The following is a 15,805-nucleotide window of genomic DNA, read 5'->3' as shown; positions in this document are numbered from 1 at the left end:
TCCCAATGTTAGCTTAAGTGAAATCCCATTATTCATTATGTAGAACCTTTATCCTTTTAAAAAGGATAAAGGAAATATTTATTTCTAATTCTCAAAATTGCCTTCTATGTTTTTTCTTATATTGTAGACTTAAATGTTAAGAATACCTTTTCAATAAAAAAAAGTAACTTATCAATGAAGTACAGTTGAAAGTGGGTGAATATAGAAGAGTAATCAACAGCCCTTAGCCATAGGAGAAAAGAAGGGTTTTCTGGCTTTTTTTTTTTTTTTTTTAGTACCTTGAAAAGGAATCATACATGACAAGGTACAAATTTCAAAGTAATTTTGCTGACTCTTTGACAAAGCCCTGTTATGCATTTTCTTCTGTTGAGAAGAAGAAAAAGTTGAATAGGTAACTGTATTTTTAACTTTAGGAAGTTCAAAGAGCAAAGTATATGAGACTGCTACATATACTACAAGTATATGAGAGATCATCTCCTTTTATTGCCAAAGGACACCATTAGGGGTCACCCAATAGCACTGGGCTGTTGACTCTCTCTCTTAAATGAGCTGCATGCCAAATTTGGTGCAATTGTTTTAGCATTTTAATCCTTGAAGGGTCTCCATGCTTTGTCCCCAACAAAAAACAGGGGACATCTGAGCTTTCTTCTGGAAGCAGCTAAAATGTATTAATCACCCACTGTGTGCAGAAAACTCTACTGGGCATGTATATATTATATGATGTTTAAGAATTATAAGTGAGGTGAGATTAACTCATTCCACATAGAGTAAGGCTCCATGAGATTTGGTAGATGGCATGAGATCATATAAGTCACTGAAGTAAACGGAGGGAGCATGATTCGAGCTAAGACTACAAGCCCAGTCTTGTCTATGGCATGAACTCTTTTAAGTTAGTATATTTTATGACTGGTACATGATTAGGATTTAAGAGTTTCCTGTATTGAGTATGGTTTCCCTCATAGCTCAGCTGGTAAAGAATCTGCCTGCAATGCAGGAGACCTGGTTTGATCCTCAGATTGGGAAAATCCCCTGGAGAAGGAAAGGCTACCCACTCCAGTATTCTGGTTTGGAGAATTCCATGGACTGGTTGCAAAGAGTCCGACACGACTGAGCGACTTTCACTTTACATTAAGTAATGGACCACTTACATTATAGATCTTTGCTCCTCATGACTAAATGTGGAAAACTTTTCTGTATTTGAATTCAACTGAACTAAAATGTCTTCATCAGTCATTACAGTGTGTAGATAAGAAGCCAAGAGCTGATTGGGTTTTGTTTCTGAGCACTTGGGCAGCGTGGTAATTATCACCAATATAAATCAGAAAAGGTTTACCATAGATTAAAAGAGTCGACCTAAGTTATCAGGATGCCACAAGTATATTTACCTCCGCGTACTGTCAGGCACACAGGGTCATAAGTCACTATATCCCTAAAGCAACATTTGAAGAAATTAAGTCCCTAGAGGAGCCTGGTGGGCTACAGTCCACAGAGTCTCAAAGAGTTAGATATGACTTAGCAAATAAACAGCAACAATCCTTTATTTCTCTCCTACACAGATTTTCAATCACAACAATATTAGTAACAGTGGCATTCCAGCCTAGTGTGGTGTTTGCTTGTAGCAAGGCAATGCTCACCCACACAGCCCAAAATAAGGGGTGGGAAACACTTCCTTCTGCTAATGGGCTACTTGAATCATCAGACACTGTCCTAATTAATACACTTAGTGCTGCCTGCATTGTTGGGACACCCTCTTCTCATAATCACAAAATATCAGTGTAAGGGTCTCTTCCACAAACAGTAGACAATTCCTGAGCTTCACTCTGACTGGACCATTTCAGGTGATATGCCCACTCTTGAGCAAATTGACCAGGTTTCATCTCCAGGCCCCGCCCCTGTAGCCGGAAGTGGTCAGCTTCTCTTAGGCACTTATGTGTTGTCAGTGAGGGACACAGCCAGCAGGGGACAGCTATGCAAAGGAAATGGAGGCTGTGTGACCCAGAGTGACAGGAGATGGTATCTGGGAGGCAGAATTAACAATATGTTTGCTACACTAGAGACAAACACGAAGAACTCCAAATTTAGTTCTCCTTATTGCATAAGATGTTTTTAGTAAAAAATCTTGACTGTGTCTCAACTCTTCTCTGTAGAAATCTTATGGTCCAAAGGAATTCTGAAACAAAGGTTTTCAAAATCATATTCATTAATTCCATGGCTTGAGTGCTGTATATATTCATGTATTCCTCTGTGTTTGACCTAAACTATATAGGGATATTTTTGATAGTAAGCGTATGTTGGTTTTGTATGATTACTGTCATCTTTTTAGGAACTTTGCTTTACTTCTGTGTATCTGGCATTACCAGGCAGGTATGTAATAGATGGTTAGGGTCTTCAGATGTGTAGCTGAGTTTATTCTTCATTTATTTACAATCATCCTGTACATATATCTGCTTACAGAGTTCTAATAAGCATTTTACTGTTACAACACTGACAATATGATTGACTATTAGTAGTATTAATACCAATGTATTTAATAATTTATAAACTTGTCTAAGAATATTAATACCAGCTACATAACAGATACTCTACAAATACTTCTTCAAACCATGAGATAACTTACTGAAGTATTTCATCTCTTAAACAGTGATTTTTCTCTTTTAATTATTTGGGATTCTATACAGCAAATTATTGGAATTTTTTAATGTTGTTACATTTAAACAGATTTTCACGATAGACACAAAATAGGTAGGTTTCCTTTTTGCAGTATGACCAAAAAAAAAAAAAAAGAGCAAAAAGAAAAATATTAATTAGAAAAAGTACACACATACACATCGCCTGCAAAGAAGAGCCCCTGGAAACATGTTGGTTTTGGCCTTAATCAATGGTTTTCCACTGAGACCGTATTTTCCTCACCCCCAAACAGCCAGATGGCAGTGTCTCCAGACATTTTTGGTTGTGAAAACTAACGGGAGATGCTAGTGTGCTATTGGTATCTAGTGGGTAGGAGTCAGGGATCCTGCTCAATATTTTTAAGCTCAGGAGAGTTCTGACCCACAACAAATCATCCATCTGTCATTAGTACCAGTGTCGAGAAACCTGGTGTTGACCTTGTCCATAATTTATTTTTAAAAAATAAAGAAAGCTTCTACGAGAAGTGATAAACCTAAGCTGACCCCAACATAGATTTGAGACCTAAATTCACACTGTAAATGAAAACATTCAATGTAAAGAATGCTCTCTAAGCCATCTCTGTGATAGTTAATTATGTTAAGTGGTAGAACTTTGAAAGAGAAAGACATTGTACTGGCTAGGCTGCTCAGCAATAATCACAGAGGCAAGAAAACATTGGAAACATCTGAAAATATCTAAAGTTTAATTGAATTCAGAGTGTTTACATTTAAATATATATATATGTGTGTGTATATATATATATATATTTAAAACACTGGGGAAAAGTGGTATTAACCTAGAATGTATACATGAATAATATATTTATGTATATCAAATGAATGTATTTGGTATTAATAAAATCGACAGGGAAAAAAATTCAGGTTAAAATAATTGAGAGGGCTTAACAAAATAATTTAACCCTACTAAAGGAACATTTATAGACATGTCTGAGGTATAAAAACTATTGATGATCAAAGAAAATTTGTGAACAGAAACTTAAAGAGGATAAATTAAATTCAAATAGAAATACAAGCACTATTAGTAAAATGAAATTAATTCTCCAAAGCATAAAGATGGATAGTTAGTAATCCAGTTTTATACATTCCAAGGAACAAGCTTATATCATATGACCTTGTTCTACATGAATAATTTAAAAAACAGCATAATCCACTGCATGTACCTCCTATCCTGAAGCCAGCACTAAGGTCTGTCAGGAAAAACAGAAAATAGCTTTTAAAAACATACAAGTGAAAAGAGAAAGAAGCATCATGCGTGCTCATGAACTGCTCTTCTCATAGTGCTTTCAGAGAACCTCCAGAAAGCCTCCTTACAAAATTATGCTGGAAACATCCCTGCCTCCTGATACCTTTGCATCTGTTTCAGGCTGAACAAAACTTTGCTGAAGGACAAGATGAAACAACAGAGAAATGCTCAAAATATGCCATGTAAAACCCTCACTTGGTATTTAATTTGATAATGATAGGGCACCACTTATTTAAAGAACACTTAGCCAAAGTGGAACCTCCTTAACATTTTCACATTCGCTTTCTTTGTATTGCTGACCATTCTTGGAAATGCAGGCAGCCCTAAGCAATGCTAACGCAGCTGTCTTGAGAGCCCAGGTTACCAACAGGAAGGTGACAGAGTCTCAGGTCTGGAGAAGAAAGCAGGGCAAGTCCCACTGAGTGATCTTCTTCAGCAGTGACAGCGAAGAGAGGCATAAATACACGACGTACTTGAGCTTAGAAGAGCATGGATGAGAAAGGAGGGAGAGTACATTACAAAAAAACACAAACTGTCAGACTTTATTTTTCTGGGCTCCAAAATTACTGCAGATAGTGATTGCAGCCATGAAATTAAAAGACGCTTACTCCTTGGAAGGAAAGTTATGACCAACCTAGATAGCATATTCAAAAGCAGAGACATTACTTTGCCAACAAAGGTCCATCTAGTCAAGGCTATGGTTTTTCCAGTGGTCATGTATGGATGTGAGGGTTGGGCTGTGAAGAAAGCTGAGCACTGAAGAATTGATGCTTTTGAACTGTGGCGTTGGAGAAGACTCTTGAGAGTCCCTTGGACTGCAAGGAGATCCAACCAGTCCATTCTGAAGGAGATCAGCCCTGGGATTTCTTTGGAAGGAATGATGTTAAAGTTGAAACTCCAGTACTTTGGCCACCTCATGAGAAGAGTTGACTCATTGGAAAAGACTCTGATGCTGGGAGGGATTGGGGGCAGGAGGAAAAGGGGACGACAGAGGATGAGATGGCTGGATGGCATCACCGACTCAATGGACGTGAGTCTGGGTGAACTCTGGGAGTTGGTGATAGACAGGGAGGTCTGGCGTGCTGTGATTCATGGGGTTGCAAAGAGTTGGACACGACTGAACACTGGATACCCAGCCATCAGAAAATGGTATTTAAGTAGATCCTGAATGGGAAAAGTGAAGAAGAAAAGAGTGTTTGTTTTTTTTTTAAAGCAGGGTGCCATTTTCCAGGGCAAACTATTGTAAGTAAACTGGGAGGATCTTTTGTATCAATTCCCTGTGCCCATTGAGGGAAGGATGGGGCTTATGGAAAAAGTAAAATGGAACCAATAAATACCTTTCCTAGAAAATTTTTCAAAGACTGAGAATCTATAAATTTCCTATGAAAGAGTAAATTTTCTATTTATATTTTGCATAGAAGAAAACCTTAGGAAAAATATAATTTGGTTCTCTGAGAAAACAAAGGCTCTATTTATATCTATTATGATGTGTGTTTTTTTTCCCCCAATCACCTTACCTAAATATAACTGAATATTCTGAATACAGTAAGTAGATTCCATGAGACTAACATTCTTACATATTTACATTACTCTCACCTATTTGGGGCTTCCCTTGTGGCTCAACTGATAAAGAATCTGCCTGCCTGGAGACCTGGGTTCAATCCTAGGTTGGGAAGATCCCTTGGAGAAGGGAAAGCCTACCCACTCCAGTATTCTGGCCTGGAGAACTCCATGGACTGTATAGTCCATGGGGTCATAAAGAATCAGACACAACTGAGCGACTTTCACTGACTCATTCAGCTATTTGAGTTTAGTTAGCAGACCCTGAAATTATACACTGTCCAGTGGTTTTCTTTGGGGCTTTTTCTCTCAGTTTTGTGTTCAGTGTTGAGAACATTTTTTTTTTCCTCCCAGTATGACAAGTATATTGCAATTCAGTTGGAGTTAAAGTGGGTCTATTATCCTAAGATTTAGTTCTGTTATTTAGAGCTTAACCTATTTTATTTTTTTATCTGTCTATAAAGGATATAACACCTACTACAGAGTTGTGAATTGCAACTCTGATTTCTGAAGTACATGCTACTTGACTTTCCGTATAGTAACAGTGGGGGAGAGGTGATGCCTGCAGCTGTACCCATCTCTTCTTACTGCTGCTGATGCTGGCCATCTGCTCACTGTAGATGACTTCTCCTTGTGCTGAATCCCAACAACCCAGTCACTGAAAAATCCATATGCTGGGCTCACCCATTTGCATGTACCTGCCTGTTTCTATCAACTACGGACTCTCAGGCTCAAAAAACATACATATTCAGTTTTTAACAAGAGAAGTGAAAGAAAATCTTCTATCTTTGCTTTCAGATACGGTTTTCTGCAATTTAACTGAAACCTAAAGGAACTTACACAAATAACTTAGTGTTCTGAACTCTCTTGATACTCTTGAGTATCATTGTGTGTAGTTCTTTTTTTTTAACTACAAGATATTCTACATTATATATATATATATATCATATCATATCATATTATATATATGATATATAGTGTGTGTGTTTATATATATATATAAATATATATATATATATATAATATTGACCACCTGGATTGCCAGATCTTAATTCCCCATGTTTAGGGATTGAACACACACCCTCAGCAATAAGAGCACAGACTCTTAACCTTTGGATTGGTAGGGAATTCCAGTGTCTTGATTCTTAAATCAGAAGTTGCCAAGTGTGAAAGGGTTAGTCACTCAGTCTTTTCCAACCCTGAGATCCCTTGGATTGTAGCCCACCAGGGTCCTCTGTTCACTGAATTCTCCAGGCACGAATACTGGAGTGGGTAGTCATTCCCTTCTCCAGGGGATCTTCTGAACCCAGGCATTGAACCCGGGTTTGTAAGAAGACTCTTTGCTGTTTGAGCCATCAGGGAAGCCCAGAGGTTGGCAAACTTTCTGTAAAAAACCATATAATAAATATTTGAGAATTTTCAGCCTTGACTGTCTGTCACAACTACTTATCTCTGCTTTTCAAACAAAGGCAGCCACAGACCACATGTGAATAAATGAAGTGAGGCTGTTTCAATACAATTTTAGCTATGGTCACTGAAATGTCAATTGGCAATTTTAAATCATTTGCACTGGTAACAAACTATTTTTTAACCTTTCAAAATTGAGAGTCCCTTAGATTGCAAGAAGATCCAACCAGTCCATCCTAAAGGAGATCAGTCCTGGGTGTTCATTGGAAGGACTGATGCTGAAGTTGAAACTCCAAAACTTTGGCCACCTCATGCAAAGTATTGACTCATTGGAAAAGACCCTGATGCTGGGAGGGATTGGGGGCAGGATGAAATGGGGATGACAGAGGATGAGATGGCTGAATGGCATCACTGACTAGATGGACGTGAATCTGAATGAACTCCAGGAGATGGTGATGGACAGGGTGGCCTGGCGTGCTGAGATTCATGGGGTTGCATAGAGTCAGACATGACTGAGCGACTGAACTGAACTGAATGTAAAAAAAAAAAAAAAATTGCAAGCCATAGAGAAAAAAGAAGTGACCACACTTGGCCTATAGGCTGTAGTTTCTAAACTTCTGCTCTTAAGCCCAGTATCTAAACCTCCAGATCTCTCACTTCTTCCATCATAAACTTTCCAGTCTACACTTTCCATTTAAGGACAAGACAAACACACGAAGCATCACTACAATCTGTTTCTACTAGAGAGCACAGGCAACCTTTTGAGTATTAAATATCAATATTTATGTATGTGATATCTCTTTTGGAAGCATACCTTCATCCTAGAAACACTGAAGCTCTCTGTACAACCTTCTTCATAAACAATACATCTTATTTCTCTGATTGAATATTTTGAGTATTTTTTTAAGATGGTAAGAGTCAATTCCGCATTGTGATCAATGCAAGAAACATGCCATTTGCACATGGCTCTCCAGCAACATCAAAGTAGCCTTAGATTTTTCAACATATACCCAATACGGGTGGAAAATCAATAGAAAATCAGGCCCGTAATGACTCCAAACAATCACACTGCTACTGTACATGCAGTAACAAATACAAGATCAAAGCTGTTAGAAATTAAGTTCTCTGCTACCACAGCATCATGGCAGTATTTTTCTGGGGAAGCCTGAGGATTACACAATTGCCTTGTCTCACGATATCTATTTTTTCCCTCTGAACTGCTGACAGGATTATCATTTGTAAATTTGCTAAGACTAAATAAACTGTACCTTTAGAAATTAGTGCTTACCTCAATGAACTCTGCAACAAGGAAATCTATAAATAAATTGAAGGTTACTTATAAAAGCAGAATGCAAAGATCACTCTTAAAATTTTAATTATAAATGTTTTCCCAATATTTCCGTCTTTTTTTATTATATAATTAATATCCCTGACAGGAAGTAACCATTCTATTTTTTCAATGGTAGAATACTATCATAGACAACTTAAAATCCTTGAGGTAGTACTACCATTCAGTGTCAAAGGATCCAGCTTTCCCAGCACACAATGCATGAACGATACCCAAATCACTAACAGGGCTAGTTACAGATCAACTGCATAGGTGGTCACCCTACTCCAGTACTCTTGCCTGGAAAATCCCATGGACGGAGGAGCCTGGTGGGCTGCAGTCCATGGGTCGCTAGGAATCGGACACGACTAAGCGACTTCACTTTCACTTTTCACTTTCCTGCGTTGGAGAAGGAAATGGCAACCCACTCCAGTGTTCTTGCCTGGAGAATCCCAGGGATGGGGGAGCCTGATGGGCTGCCATCTATGGGGTCACACAGAGTCGGACACGATTGAAGCGACTTAGCAGCAGCAGCAGCAGCATAGGTGGTAAATAATTAAAGAGATAAAAAAATAAATATTTAAAAGCAGGGAAATAGAAAAGTAAATACATTTCCTTTGTCACTTACTCTCCAGTCACTCGAGTTCCTGAACAAGCCCTACTCTCTCTCATCCTGTCTTTACCCATAAATGCTTACTCAGCTAGGAACATCTTCTCCCTTCATGCAAAGGCTGAACATCTACTGCAAGCCCAAAGGAGTCCAAATGGATTTGACTGATCTCTCCAGGCAATAAAGCACTCCCTGCTGAGTTTCCTTACTGTCACGTACATGTTGACTACTAAAGCCCTTACTGGATGGTTGCAATGAGTGTTGTACACGTTGGACTCGAATAGACAAGATTCTTTCACTATATTTGCATCCAAGTCACCTAGAACAGTGTCTGTCAATAAACCCTTAGTGAACACACAGATGAAATTACACAAACAAAGCAGCAAGAGAGGTGAATCTGATGCAGCCCTATCTGAATCTCCAATCGCCACTCTGTGACGCCTCCAGCTCAGTGTCTTCATTGCCAAAGTCAACTGGCAAACTTCTTCGGCAGTAGAAGAAAGGTAGTTTGGAGAGTTACGATAAACATTACCAAGAGTAATTAAAATATTAACAGCATTAATGAGATGATAAGTTACTGTTTGTGTGCTACTCTGCTCTGCTCCACAGACATTTTACTTTGCTTCCCAGCGTCTGCATGTGAATGAGGGCTCTGCCCTGCATGAATGACGTGCAACACCACTTACTGCCAGGCCTTTATTCTTTCCCCGTCTCCCCAAATTACTATCCAGCCAACATCAGCAAACAGGTTCTTTCCTAACATTCACACTCTGCTTGAGAAGGAGTTCTTATTCTGTGCTATTCTTGCACTCCTTCCAGTCTAAATCTAGCTTGTCAGGAAATAGGAGTGGAGCAGTTTGTATAATTGTTAGAATGGAATCCATTTCAAATTACTCATCATCCACAAGTACATTATGAAGAGAAAAGATAAAAAGCTAAGCAGAGAGGAAGAAGCACAGTTATCAATGATGATTCATTTCAGGGTAATACCGAGGACTGGCTTATCTTCTGCTCTTCTGTAAATTACATTTGTGAAAGGGGAAGAATCTTGTTATATTTTACTTAAGTAATATAAGCGTGCCTTATACAAGTTAATGAGAATGACATAAAAGGAACAATAAATCTCTTTCTCAATGAAAATGATTATAACTATGTCCAAAGATGTAGCTTTTAAAATGATTAAATAATATTTTCATTTAAAAATAATGTTCACATTTTCGTTATTTTTAACAAGGTCATTGAAGAATCTTATACTCTAATGTAGTTAATATTAAACTGCAAAATAACACCATCTAATGTGTTGGTAGGAAATTTTATTTCATTTTAATGTAGAGGACACATTTTTAATGGCACTCTCAAATTTTTCCATAATGATCCATTCATGAGGCATTGCAAAAATGTAAGTTCCAAAAAGATACCTTGGGTGAATTTAAAAATTGAGTTTTTACTTCAAACATCACTGAAGCTATCTGAAACATGCACAGTATTATTTATAGCTTAAAGTTACAATCATTCCTCTAAAGATTTCAGAGTGAGTGAAGAATTTTTCTTTTAAATATATATTTCAGGTTAATCCATTTAAATTTTATTTAAAGTGATCAACTGAATTATATACATAAAAACTGTAAAATAACTACAAATAAAATTGGAAATTTGTTTACAGGCCATTATTTCCAACACATTTATCAGTTGTGTAATTACCACTCTAGCTATAATTGCAATAAATCATTGTGTCCAGGTAATCTTTATTTAAAAAGTTACAGTCAAAGAAATTACCACTCTATTGCCAGCTGTTCCTACTTTATAATAAGATGCATTTCATGTACATTAACATCCCTGATGAAAACAGATGGCAGTAACTCGTTTTAACATTTTTTAAAGTATTAATTATTTCAGTTTAATTTCTATTGTGTTGTACAATGGGCAGTTTAAAAGGTAACATGTTCAAGCTCAGAATGAATATTTGTAACTCATTTATAGCAAGATGATAAGTGCAATTCTACTGTCATTTAAATTAACTCACTCTGGATCCATCCAAACTCATCATTATTGATGGCTATGGTTATAAAAATTATCTAATAATGCTGTATTTTGCAAAACAAGAAGGAACCCTAATCATCCTTAATAACCAAGCTGAAATATCTTCTGCCACATCTTAAAAGCAAAGCTCTCCAGGGAGTCAAATATTAGATACACATGAAATTTAAGACAGTTCTTAGCTATTTACCTTGTTAATGATAAAAAAAAAAAAATTCTCCTCGTTTTTGTAGACTACCAAAAAATTGAAAAAACTTATTTCAAGATCTGATGATTTTAAGTTTCTTAGTAAACTAACTGATGACTAATATTTAATATTTATTCAGTAGTTAGTAACTGGGCTAAGTTCTCTGCTTATATTTAACAAACTTCATATTTTATTGAAGATATATAAACTCATGACTAACAATGTGTTGAAAACAAAATCTCAAGAATTGTTTTGGGTTTGGAAAATCTTGTTTTACTTAAATTATTGAAGAAAGATTAATGCCTGAAAACTAGTCTTTAAAATCTCTGTAACTGAATATCTAATGTTTGAAGTGCATCCATCCACCCACTCATCCGGTATATACTAACGAAGCGTCTATAGTGTGCTATGCATCTTCCTAGCCACTGGAGGCAGTGTGGTTGATAAAATCTGCAATACCTCTGTCCTCATGCAACTTATATTAGGGGCAAGGTGAGTCCTAAACAAATTCACAAGTAAATAAACAACATACACAAGTGATAATGTTTTCAATATTTTACAATCAGGATATGAGAACCAGAAAGCCTTAAAATAATGGTTGTTATTTTTTTGAAGATCTCACAAATTTCACAAATAAACATTTAGCATCTCTTCGGAATCTATGGAGAAGAACCTGAGACCCAGTAAGATATATGCTAATTAAAGGGATGAGGCCAAGTCCAAACGGCTGTTCTTCCCTTTGAGAAAAGATTGAAGGTTTCTGGGAAAGAAAATTATTTTGGAAATTTTGGGAAGAGGGGCTTACATCATTTTTTAAAGAAATTTTCACTTGGCCTGGGCCTTTAAGCTTATTAACCAGTATCTGACTTTTCAGATCATCTCCCATTTTGTTTAATAAATCATATTTTCAAACTAGTGAATGAAAATTAGCCACTCTCCAGTAAGGATATTATGCATTCCAGAGTCTTATCAAGGAATGTCTCAGTAATTTCCACAATATTCCTTTTAAGTTACTTGCTATTATTTCCATTGTACAGAGAAGAAAATTTAAATTACAAGAATCTAAGTCATTTTTTCAACATCATATAGTGGTAACCATGTGACAGATGACATTTAAACCCCATCTCTGGTTGATTTCAAATATTACAATATACCAAACTTGAGCTATTTTATTAGTTTCAGTTGCAGTGCTCATGAATCAATGAACACTTATTACCTAATAAAAATAAAAACAATTTTGCTCAATAAGTAAATATTGAAACTATAGCTTTAAATTCATATATGTAACATAAAGCAAGAAACTCAAAAAAGGTGACTATAAAACAAAGCAAGGAAAAAAAAATACCAAACCATATTAAAGAACAAAATCCTTCAAGAAGGCAAAAGGTAAAAAGGACACTGGTGAAAAAATTCCAACACTGGGAGAAAACAAGCTCAATAACCCAAATCCAAATGATGAAATGATCAGACATTTAAAAAGAAATAAACAAGCATGAAGACATGACCAAACACAAGGGACTATGGCCATAATCAATTTGATACATATTCATTATTGTATCCATCACTTGTGCGTCATCTAGCAATGATAAAGAAGACGATACACACACGCACACATATAATTAAAATCACATTCTGCCTGGACTCATACTGTGTGAGGCATATGCTATCAAAGTGTCAGGCAAGTGACAGGTCATGATGACAGCTGCAGCAGGAACTTGATGGGGTGTCAAATTCTGTACCAGAAAGAGTCAATGGGGCCCCCAGCCCAGGTGTATCCTGTGCAGTCAGGCTTTATATTGCTCACTGTACATGTTGTCAAGAAGGCAGGATAATTGACCAGATGATGGACTTAACCTGGAGTAAAGAGATCAGAATCCTAGTGCTGTACCTGCTCTCATCTCACTTCAGCTACATGACTACCTAGCTTGAGCAATATATAAAAAGAGGGTTGGACTGGATAATCTTGGGAATCTTCCTTTGTGATTAAAATATTTGTGTATATTTGTTAAATATACCTGTATATAAATGTGTGTATGAAATTTCAATGGTTTTCTTAAAACTGAAAAAAGTGAAGATATTACATGCAAATTATTTTTCTTCCCATATAGTGAAATAAGCTCCTATAAGGACTCAGTGAATGAACTTGGTTACAATTCTGCTGTAATTTGTAACAGGATTTCATTTAAATCATGATGAAAGCTTATGAGAAAAGTTGAAGAAATTAAATGAATATGGAGCAGAAACACCTGAAAAAAACTTATTAAGAGGCTGGGGTGCTAAAGGAAGTAGGAACATAATTGAAGAACTTTTAATGTGCATTTTATGAGCACATTTGTTCTTGCAGAGGCTCATAAAGCAGAAAACTAGCCAACACCATTTCTTTAGTTCTGAAAAACAGAAAGGATCCAAATATACACTGGGCTATAAATTAATGACCATCATGGCTAATGTCATAGAAACCATTTACAAGGATCAATTGGAAAGCATCTCACATTTTGATTAAGGTAAATACAAGGTATTTCTCAAAACTCACTTTTCTTTGATAATGCCATTTCTGTATTTCTAGCACAAAATAATCACATCACATGAACATTCCCCAAAGTGTATTTGACACTTTCAAGCTTTGAGAGAAATGTTGTATATTTAATGACACTAGTCATTAAATGGAACATGTATTTTCAACATTTGTAATGTTAACTAAATCTTAGTTTGAAAACATGTAGGGCATTTGTCCCTCAAAAGTTTTTACTGTAGATCATAAAACACTCTAGAAAGTAGCTTGATTATCAGGAAGGTAAATGATTATAAAGTGAAGCTATAACATTTTGAACTATTATAAAACTGTTCAAGTTATCTATAAACCAAATAAACAGTACGATACTTTCTATTTATATCCTGAAGTTAAAGACAAGTAGGGTATTTATCAGGCTTCCCTGGTGGCTCAGATGGTAAAGAATCTGCCTGCAATGTGAGAGACCCAGGTTTGATCCCTGGGTCAGGAAAATCCCCTGGAGAAAGAAATGGCAACCCACTCCAGTATTCTTGCCTGGAGAATTCCATGGACAGAGGAGCCTGGTGAACTACAGTCCATGAGGTTGCAAAGAGTCAGACATGACTAACAAACACACAGGGTAGTTACTGAGCTTCCCAGGTGGTACTTGTGATAAAGAATCTGTCCACCAATGCAGGAGACGTAAGAGACACAGGTTCAATCCATGGGTTAGGAATATTTCCTGGAGGAGAGCATGGAAACCCACTCCATTATTCTTGCCTGGACAATAATTGCCTGGAGAATTCCACCGACAGAGGAGCTTGGTAGGCTACAAGCCAGAGAGTCACAAAGTCAGACATGACTCAGCACACTGAACAGGGTATTTATGATTTTAAGCTTCCTTCTTTGATTCAAGGGTTTCCCTGATAACTCAGTAAAGAATCCACCTGCAATGCAGGAGACCCTGGTTGGATTCCTGTGTCAGGAAGATCCCCTAGGCCACCGACGCCAGTATTCTTGGGCTTCTTTTGTGGCTCAGCCGGTAAAGAATCTGCCTGCAATGCGGGAGACCTGGGTTCAATCCCTGGGTTGGGATTCAAAACATAGAGTTTAAGTGTCAGAAAAATATCCTTTTAAGAGGAAGACTTTATACTACAGTATTAAAAATACATGATTTCCAATCTTATGAAAATAATCAACTAAAAAAGGATGCGCATAAAGGAAAGAGAAACTCACATCCTCAAACAGCTTGAATATAAGTATATAAAAGTTTATTAAATCATATGTTGAACATAAATATTAATAATTAAGAAATTTACTGATATTGACCAAGCAAAAAATCATTTCAAGAAAAATAAAAATTTTAGGTTTTCAAGAGTTACTGCTATAAGTTTTACATTATGTATTCTCTTTCAAGTCAAATCAGTTTTAAGAAACATATGTGTTCATGACAACTTCTGGCAGCTGCAAGAGAAAAGCAAAATCAAGACCTGACAATCACTATTTAAGTCTGACTTTACAAAAACTTTCTAAAGTAATCTGGGTATTTGTTCCAAAAGGAGTTTAACATGTGAGAGCAAAGATAACTATACAAAGGTCTAATTAGAGTATACTTTATCCTTCTATTCCAAATGAAAAGGAACAATCTCAATAGCTATGGATTTTCCAGATGCAAATGAGACCAGTACCACCTATCTCCTTTACCCCTGGTTTCCCCACCCTGAGAAGGCCTCATAGACCAAGGGTTAATAGAAGAGGTATTTAAATTGCTTTCATTTGGGAGAAATCTTTTCTAAATTAATAGTGACACTTCAAAAAAGTTCACAATCTACTTCATGAAACCTGGTGGTAGGTTTCCTTACGTAACAACAGAGACCCTGCAGATGGTGTTTTAACTTTGTGTTTTCAGACAGGAAGATTATGCTGTGCCTATCCAGGACGTCTAGAGTAATCACAAGGGTCCTTGTAGCAGAGACGAGGAAGCCAAGAGTCAGGCCAGCAGTGACACTGAAGCAGAAGAGGGAGGGGAGCTGTGGGACCAGGAGCCAAGAAACAAAGGCAGCATCTCTGGGGTGGCCAGAAGTTCATTTGGATTTTTCTGTTATACCATATGGAAAAACCTGAAGGAGCCTTTTGGTCAATCCTATAGATGCTAGAAACGGCACAGAAATGAATTCTTCCCTGGAGTCTCCATGAGAAAATCAGCTCTCCCTATCATCTTGGACTTGTGGTCTTGAGAACTATAAGATAATAAAT

At 36.9% G+C, this 15,805-nt stretch overlaps 1 pseudogene; it reads left to right on the top strand.

Moving 5' to 3' along the window:
• The window catches only part of LOC107131904 (dnaJ homolog subfamily A member 1-like), a 160,555-nt pseudogene that overhangs the window by 35,400 nt on the left and 109,350 nt on the right, over positions 1–15,805 (top strand).

Source organism: Bos taurus, chromosome 27 (genome assembly GCF_002263795.3).
Source record: "Bos taurus isolate L1 Dominette 01449 registration number 42190680 breed Hereford chromosome 27, ARS-UCD2.0, whole genome shotgun sequence".
Lineage (NCBI taxonomy): Eukaryota > Metazoa > Chordata > Mammalia > Artiodactyla > Bovidae > Bos > Bos taurus.
The sequence above is the reverse complement of the archived record's forward strand: the minus strand, read 5'-3'. Positions and strand labels throughout refer to the sequence as shown.